Here is an 8297-nt window from a genome sequence, read left to right as displayed (position 1 = left end):
CACCTCCTGGGTCCTGCCTGTGGGACTACGAGACCAAGTGCCAGGGGACGCCAGGACGCTGGAGACCCAGATGTACACAACTGTGGTACTAGAACAGCCCTGTGAGGGCTTGATACAGGTCACCACAGGTCGGGGCCGCTGATTCAGGGTGAAGCTTATCCTTAAGCTGGACTAGGGGTCACAAGGCACTTGTTACTATAGCTACGACCTCTCTCTACATACCTCTTAACTCCAGAGGCTTAGTCTCTATAACAATATAATATAAGAAAACTGAAGTAATTCTCTGTAGACTATTCGAGACAGCACTTATTTATATCCACTCAAATGTATCAATATATATATGTGTGCGCCCTACGCTGGAAACACTCCAGTGGTCCCAGGAGTGTTGCCGGTAATGTGGACCTGGACACACCCACCATCGTCGCGCCTGCTGACAAACCTGTACATCTTTACTCAGTCTCTGGCGGCTTTGGTTACATATATTAAGCAGTTTATTAGCTCTGAATCACAGGCGTTATTTATAACAATAATAACATTTGGCTGGAGTTTCGATGTTAATAAACTGTTTAATAAATGAAAAGGAAGTCTTTTCCCAAAGACTGAGAAAAGATATACAAGTTCCTAAGTATTTGTGTTGTTGGATGCTGGTGCTCTTCCATAACTACTGACCACCTTACTTATATGTCATTTGGTGCACGTTGGTGGCCTCAACCATGCCACCTTGTGCTCTCCGTCTGTGGGAATACATCCAGTAAATTTTTGTTAACTCTTCCCATAATACAACGTCTGGTCAACTTTATAATGCGACGGTGAGGCGGAGCATCAGAGGTACAGTGTCACAATCCTTCCCGCTCTCGACTGCTTGAAATATACTGGATGGTAATGAGAGTAAATTTGTTAAAGATGAGCGGCAGTTAGTGAAGCCATCGTGTGAACCTCTTGATGTTATACGACCTCAGCACCGGTACAAGGTCGTCCCCAGTCCAAGTTTATGATTGTGGACGACCTCGTGGCGCCTCCGAGCTCGTAAGCCCTTTAATAAATACAAAGTTGCTATGAGCGAGATAAGAGGCGCACATCTCCTAAGTGACACTATCTGACACGCCGTCAAATGTTTTTTATTGTGTTGACTAACCAGAAGTGTCGGAACCCCAGCCCAGCACCCGACCCTGTGACGGCCAGTGCTCACCATACGTCAACATTACGGTGCTTTAAGTGTCACCCAAACCCTGCAATGTTGAGTGTTTGGTTGAGTGGGTCAAGAATATGATGTGTGAGGTGCCAGGGCCCCGGGCACCAGCCGGCACACACCTGTCACACATGTGAAGCATTTCATTAACACCTGACACTCTTACCTTATTATTTATTGACTAATATCTGCAGGTGCTAATGACTTGAGGCAATATGGCTCCCACCACACCTGGTGGAATACAATAGCCTCCCATCACACCTGGTGGAATACAATATGGCTCCCATCACACCTGGTGGAATACAATATGGCTCCCATCACACCTGGTGGAATACAATATGGCTCCCATCACACCTGGTGGAATACAATAGCCTTGGGTTGTTAATAATGTAGATAGCTGTTATGTGTGATAATTTCCCCCCAGTAAGCTGGAGGTAGTTAATGTAAGTTTTTACTATATCTCTAGACGAGTATTGTTGGGATTTATCTGGGGTATCGTCCCCAGCCTTCCCTCAGGGGTATCGTCCCCAGCCTTCCCTCAGGGGTATCGTCCCCAGACTTCCCTCAGGGGTATCGTCCCCCAGACTTCCCTCAGGGGTATCGTCCCCAGACTTCCCTCAGGGGTATCGTCCCCAGCCTTCCCTCAGGGGTATCGTCCCCAGCCTTCCCTCAGGGGTATCGTCCCCAGCCTTCCCTCAGGGGTATCGTCTCAAGCCTTCCCTCAGGGGTATCGTCCCCAGCCTTCCCTCAGGGGTATCGTCCCCAGCTTTCCCTCAGGGGTATCGTCCCCAGCCTTCCCTCAGGGGTATCGTCTCAAGCCTTCCCTCAGGGGTATCGTCTCAAGCCTTCCCTCAGGGGTATCGTCTCAAGCCTTCCCTCAGGGGTATCGTCCCCAGCCTTCCCTCAGGGGTATCGTCCCCAGCTTTCCCTCAGGGGTATCGTCCCCAGCCTTCCCTCAGGGGTATCGTCTCAAGCCTTCCCTCAGGGGTATCGTCCCCAGCCTTCCCTCAGGGGTATCGTCCCCAGCCTTCCCTCAGGGGTATCGTCCCCAGCCTTCCCTCAGGGGTATCGTCTCAAGCCTTCCCTCAGGGGTATCATCCCCCAGCCTTCCCTCAGGGGTATCGTCCCCAGCTTTCCCTCAGGGGTATCGTCCCCAGCCTTCCCTCAGGGGTATCGTCTCAAGCCTTCCCTCAGGGGTATCGTCCCCCAGCCTTCCCTCAGGGGTATCGTCCCCAGCCTTCCCTCAGGGGTATCGTCTCAAGCCTTCCCTCAGGGGTATCGTCCCCCAGCCTTCCCTCAGGGGTATCGTCCCCAGCTTTCCCTCAGGGGTATCGTCCCCAGCCTTCCCTCAGGGGTATCGTCCCCAGCTTTCCCTCAGGGGTATCGTCCCCAGCCTTCCCTCAGGGGTATCGTCCCCAGCCTTCCCTCACGGGTATCCTCCCCAGCCTTCCCTCAGGGGTATCGTCCCCAGACTTCTCTCAGGGGTATCGTCTCAAGCCTTCCCTCAGGGGTATCGTCCCCAGACTTCTCTCAGGGGTATCGTCAGGGACAACACAGCTTCTCCACCCCCATAAGCCTACTCCCCCCCCCCCGTCAGCGTGGCCGGGGCAAGAAATAGTAACTGGAGCAGACTGTGGGTGGGCGCTCAGGGCTGGTATGAACACTCACGTTAAGAGATTTACCTTGTGATCTGTGTGTGTCTCCCTCGGCCACTTGGCTCCCTCGGCCACTTGGCCCCCCTCGGCCACTTGGCCCTCTCGGCCACTTGCCACTCTGGGCCACCTGGGTGCAGGAGAGGGTGAGGGAGTGAGTGGCGGGCCAGGCTGTGTGAGTCAGGGAGGCGGCGGCTGCCAACGGGAGAGGGTTGTGTGGAGGATGATGGTGGCGGTGAAGGGGAGGCCGCCACCTGCACCGTCCACCCAGCCTCACACGCCGCACTGGTCAATACTCCACTTACACACTGCCAGATCATGTCAATTTAATGGTATTCTGCCCCCGGCCGACACACAGGCCGACACACAGGCCGACACTCCGACCGACTCACAACCCAGGTACACCCCCCCCCCCTTCCCATCCTGGACCCTCCGTGTTTACCTACTCCAGTGGAATCAACAGAAACTCAGGAGGGACAGAAGAGAGTCAGCTTAAAGGTGATGTACTCGAACATAGACGGGATTACAAGCAAGGCGAGTGAATTAAGGGAAAGAGCACAAAAAGTGAATCCAGATGTAATTGGACTCACAGAAATAAAACTCTCAGGAATCATAATGAATGCTGTGTTTCCCAGGATTACACTGTAATAAGGAAAGAGAGGGAGGGTAGGGGAGGAGGCAGAGTGGCCCTTCTCATGAGAAAGGAATGGAATTTCAAGGAGATGGTTATCCTGGGCTGCGAGGGGTTTAGAGACTTCATAACAGGCACCATGACGATGGAGGACCAAGAGTAGTAGTAGCGGTGATATATAACCCTCCACCAAACGACAGAAGACCCAGACAAGAATATGACAGAAACAATATGACAGCTAAGAATATAATTGAGAAGGCAGCCTCTGCTACCTGTAGAAATAGATCCCATCTGCTCATCACAGGGGACTTCAATCACGGAAAGATAGACTGGGAGAACAAGGAACCGCATGGAGGAGAGGATACATGGAGAGTCAAACTAGTGAAGGTGGCGACAAGAAACTTTCTAAGCCAGCAAGTCAGGGAACCCACAAGAATGAGAGGCAACGATGAACCAGCGAGACTCGACCTAGTCTTCACTCTGAATGACTCCGACTTGAGGGATAATTGTCTTCAAGGCCCCAGTAGGAATGAGCGACCACAGTGTATTGACGTTTGAGTATCTGGTCAAATAAGGGTTAATATACTCAAGGAAAGGACCTGAAAATAAAAGGCTGACATTCCGAAAGGGAAACTATGAGGAGATAAGAAAATTCCTAACAGATATAAAATGGGAAACAGCTCAGGGGAAAGATGGCCCAAGACATGATGGACTACATCACGCAGACAAGTTTATTAGACAAGGCAACAGACAAATTTATCCCAGTCCAAAGGGGAAAAATGAAATGCAGATGAGAAACCCATGGTTTAATCAGAGATGTAAGCTAGCAAAGCAACTAAGTACAAGGGCGTGGAGAAACTAAAGGAATAACAGGACACTTGAGAGCAGAGAAAGATACCAGAGTGCCAGGTATGAATACGTCAGGTTGAGAAGAGAGCAGAAGGGCAATACGAAAACGACATGACAAGCAAGGCAAAGACTCAATCTAAATTGCTGCACAGCCACATCAGGAGAAAAACAACACTGAAGGAACAGGTAATGAAACTGAGGATAGGGGCAGACAGATTCACTGCAAATGACAAGGAAGTGTGCGAGGAACTCAATAAGAAATGCCAGGAGGTCTTCACATTAGAGCAAGGAGAATTTCCAAAGATAAGAGAGGGAATAGTTAACCAGGCACCGCTAGAGGAGCTTGGGATTACCAGTGGATATGTAAGGAAGCTTTTGCTGGAGTTGGATGTGACAAAGGCTGTAGGTCTGGATGGAATATCGCCATGGATTCTAAGGGAAGGATCAGAAGCTCTGTGCCTGCACTCTCCATGGTGTTTAACAAGTCACTGGTAACAGTGAACTGCCAAAAATTTGGAAGATGGCAAATGTAGTCCCAATATACAAGAATAGGGATAGGCAGGAGGCACTAAACTACAGGCCAGTGTCCCTAACATGCATACCATGCAAGTTATTGGAAAAAATTGTGCGAAAAAAGCTAGTGGAACATCTGGAGCGAAGGAACTTTGTAACATATCATCAACATGGGTTCATGTCATGCCTCACAGGATTAATTGTATTCTATGATCCGGCAACAAAATCAAGCAGAAATAGAGGGGTGGGCAGACTGCATATTTTTGGATTGCCGGAAAGCCTTTGACACAGTACCACACAAGAGACTAGTGCAAAAGCTGGAGAAGCAGGCAGGAGTGATAGGGAAGGTACTTTAATTGATAAGGGAGTATCTAAGCAACAGGAAACAGCGAGTAACTGTGAGGAGGTAAGACATCAGAGGGACGAGATGTCACCAGCGGAGTACCACAGGTCTCTGTACTTGGACCCATCCTGTTTCTAGTATATGTAAACGATCTTCCAGAGGGTATAGACTCATTCCTCTCCATGGTTTGCTGATGATGCAAAATTTATGAGAAAAATCAAGACAGATGAAGATAGACAGATACTACAAGATATCTTGGACAAACTGGAGAAATGGTCTTGAAAATGGCTACTAAATTTTAACTCGGGCAAGTGTAAAGTAATGAAATTAGATGAAGGGAGCAAGAGGCTGAACACAAGGTACCATCTAGGAGGTGAAATAGTGCAAAAGACAAATAGAGAGCACAATTAGGTGAGTACTGACCGACACAGGCGACACACCGCCAAGACCGAAGCAAAACTGTTCCTCTGTGACACACCAGAGAAGACTGTAGAGAAAGAAGAGGTGATGACACTGAGGACGGGTGAGGACAGGTACACAGGGAGGTGTGTGGAGGACGGGTGAGGACAGGTACACAGGGAGGTGTGTGCAGGACGGGTGAGGACAGGTACACAGGGAGGTGTGTGCAGGACGGTGAGGACAGGTACACAGGGAGGTTGTGTGGAGGACGGTGAGGACAGGTACACAGGGAGGTGGTTGCAGGACGGGTGAGGACAGGTACACAGGAGGTGTGTGCAGGACGGTGAGGACAGGTATATAAGGTGTGGGGGAGAACTAAACAAGATATCCAGGAGGTCTTCACAATAGAACAAGGATAAGTCCCACAACTGAGAGAGGTACAATAAAGAAGGCAGTCTTGGAAGATTTGTAATTACCAGAGATGCGGTTAGGACGTATCTGCTGGATATGGACGTGACAAAGGCCGCTGGACTTGACAGAATCTCACCACAGATACTTAAAGAGTGAGTGGAATGTAAAGCAACCAAGGACCTTAGAAGAGCTTTAAGAGTCCCTGAATCTTGCAGTAACCAGCCTGAAAGCCATCAACACTGCCACTCTTCTGGTCAAAAAAGGTGTCCAGCAGCTGGGACACTCTAATAAATACTGCCAAAACCGTATCCTCCCCCACGATAGCAGGTACATAGTAAGAACTGACGATTTAAATGCGAGCACAGCACGCAAAATCTACCACTTAGGGGCTATTCATGCCCGTGCCACCTCTTGGGTGGCTTAATCTTCATCAATCAATCAATCTTGAGTATTCAATCTTGAGATGATGTGGTCAATGGGATGAGGTGCTTCTTCACCTCAGGGAGGAAGACAATTTGTAATCATTCAGTCTCTGACTTTGACAATGTTAACAAGATTTAACGAAACGCAACTCTTTGGGTCAAGCTAAGTAAAACTGTGAAAATGAACTTTGGAGAGATAATTTTTCAACTTTCTTCACAGTTGATGTAAAATGTAAGGAAATTAGAGAAGATTCCTGTGCTAGAATAATTGATGTAACCCTTTCGGTCAGATTCAATAGTGTATATATATATATATATGTCGTACCTAATAGCCAGAACGCACTTCTCAGCCTACTATTCAAGGCCCGATTTGCCTAATAAGCCAAGTTTTCATGAATTAATGTTTTTTCGTCTACCTAACCTACCTAACCTAACCTAACCTAGCTTTTTTTGGCTACCTAACCTAACCTTACCTATAAATATAGGTTAGGTTAGGTTAGGTAGGGTTGGGTAGGTTCGGTCATATATCTACGTTAATTTTAACTCCAATAAAAAAAATTGACCTCATACATAGAGAAAAGGGTTGCTTTATCATTTCATAAGAAAAAAATTATAGTAAATATATTAATTCAGGAAAACTTGGCTTATTAGGCAAATCGGGCCTTGAATAGTAGGCTGAGAAGTGAGTTCTGGCTACTAGGTACGACATTATATATATATATATATATATATATATATATATATATATATATATATATATATATATATATATATATATATATATATATTTTATATATATTATAATATATATGCAGACCCGTGCATTCGTACACTTTCACTCAAAAAACCAACAAACAAGAAACATGTGAAAGCAATACATCACTTGGCTACATACATACTGTGAGTGTGACAGTGAGGAGGGTGAGTGCGTCGCGTGCAAATGGAGTGTGTTGTGAGTGCGTGGAGGGGCCGGGCAGGTGAGGGACGCCGCCGCCCCGGGAGACCTTCCCGCCGGCCAGCGCCGCCCTCCTCCACTGCCGCCGCTGCCAGAGTTTATGTTTGGAATTAACGAGGTGAAGAAGGTGGTGAGGGTGGGTGGAGACAGGGGCGGGCGGGAGGCTGCCGCTGACGCTATCTCAACCATCTGACACAAGCAAGCAGGCGGCCAACACTGTGAGAGATGCCAGGCGTCCATCTCCGCTACTGGCGGAGTGAGGTGCTCCGGTAGGTCAGCACACGTCTGGGTCTGTGTGCTGGCCGGGGTGGAGCTCCGGCTCCTCAGTCCCGCCTCTCAACTGTCGATCAACAGGTGAAAATGCTGATGTGATACGCACAGTAACGAGTCGTGTGTTCTTGTACGTGTTCACTAGAGTTTCTTTCACCCTTATGCCCCTGTTACCTAGCAGTAAATAGGTAGTGGGAGTTAGACAGCTGCTGCGGGCTGCTTCCTGGGGTGTGTAACAAAAAGGAGGCCTGGTCGAGGACCGGGCCGCGGGGACGCTAAGCCCCGAAATCATCTCAAGATAACATGGGTCATCACTCCGTGTCAACAGTGACCAACACTCCCACAAGTGTCAACAGTGACCAACACTCCCACAAGTGTCAACAGTGACCAACACTCCCACAAGTGTCAACAGTGACCAACACTCCCACAAGTGTCAACAGTGACCAACACTCCCACAAGTGTCAACAGTGACCAACACTCCCACAAGTGTCAACAGTGACCAACACTCTCACAAGTGTCAACAGTGACCAACACTCCCACAAGTGTCAACAGTGACCAACACTCCCACAAGTGTCAACAGTGACCAACACTCTCACAAGTGTCAACAGTGACCAACACTCCCACAAGTGTCAACAGTGACCAACACTCCCACAAGTGTCCAAC

This window comes from Procambarus clarkii, chromosome 48 (genome assembly GCF_040958095.1).
Source record: "Procambarus clarkii isolate CNS0578487 chromosome 48, FALCON_Pclarkii_2.0, whole genome shotgun sequence".
Lineage (NCBI taxonomy): Eukaryota > Metazoa > Arthropoda > Malacostraca > Decapoda > Cambaridae > Procambarus > Procambarus clarkii.
Note: the sequence above shows the minus strand (reverse complement) of the source record.